The sequence below is a fragment of the Cariama cristata genome, unplaced genomic scaffold (assembly GCF_000690535.1).
Source record: "Cariama cristata isolate BGI_N322 unplaced genomic scaffold, ASM69053v1 scaffold17460, whole genome shotgun sequence".
Lineage (NCBI taxonomy): Eukaryota > Metazoa > Chordata > Aves > Cariamiformes > Cariamidae > Cariama > Cariama cristata.
Window position 1 is genome coordinate 1 of NW_009593131.1, and position 1184 is coordinate 1184.

The following is a 1184-nucleotide window of genomic DNA, read 5'->3' on the forward strand; positions in this document are numbered from 1 at the left end:
ACCCTGACTATTCTGTGATTCTGTGATTAAGTGCATATCTGCAATCTTCGCTGCAAAAATGTCCTGCCAGTTCCCAACGGTCCCACCTGGAGCTGGGGAAGAGGCAGTGACCAAGCTTGCAGGTCATGCTTGCGGCTTCTGAGTGCTGATACATGTGTGCAACTGTCTTTTCCCAAAACTTTTTTCCTCTTTGTACAACGTCTTTGTGCTTGAAGAGGAGAACCTTTGCTCTTGCATGAGCAGTACCACCCCATCCCAATCCCTGTGTCAACAGGCTCAGCTGAGGCTGCACCAGGTGCAGGCCAGATGAAATGTCCCCCAAAGTAAGGACAAGGTGGATTTCCACAAGCCCCACACATTAACCCCCAACCCTGCTGAAGCCATGCTCTCGTGATGCTTCTCTGTCCGTAGGCAGAGAGCTTGGAAATGACCCCCCGTCGCCAGGTTGCCCGTGCCCATCACTGTCACGGCAGCGGGGGCGAACCGGCAGAGATTGTGCCCAGTGTAGGAACAATGGAAGCAAAACCCATCGAAAACGCAGGACTCAGCAGCTGATAAAGCCCCAGGTAGCCTTATCTCTCTCAATAGCTGCCATCAAGCACGGGCTGTTTTTAACAACTTTCAGCCAACTCGAGCAGAAAAAGGCCTGACATGAAACCGCAGAGTGGAAAGTCGGGGAGGATGGCACCGCACGTAAAATCGAAAAAGGGGGGGTGTGGTCTGAGCTGAAAGCACCCAGGGAAGGTACAAACAGTGGGGCCAGGGCTGCCTGCAGCCCTCTGCCCCCCGGCTCACCCCTCTTTGGGTGCACAGGTCCCCCAAGACCTCCCATGGAGAGCGGTGCAGGACAGGGAGTAGGTTAGATAAGATGCGAAATGATAACTGGTCTTGAGTTGGAGGAGGATCTGCAGCTTGATAAGGCAAGCTCAGCTTGCCATGGAAATTATGAGCAGCCCTGCAGAGAAGGACTTAGGGGTACTGGTGGATGAAAAGCTGGACATGACCCAGCAAAGTGTGCTTGCAGCCCAGCAAGCCAACCGTATCCTGGGCTGCATCCCAAGCAGCGCGACCAGCAGGTTGATGGAGGGGATTCTCCCCCTCTACTCTGCTCTGGTGAGACCCCCCTGCAGTACTGCCTTCAGCTCTGGGGCCCTCAGCACAAGAAGGACATGGACCTGTTGGAG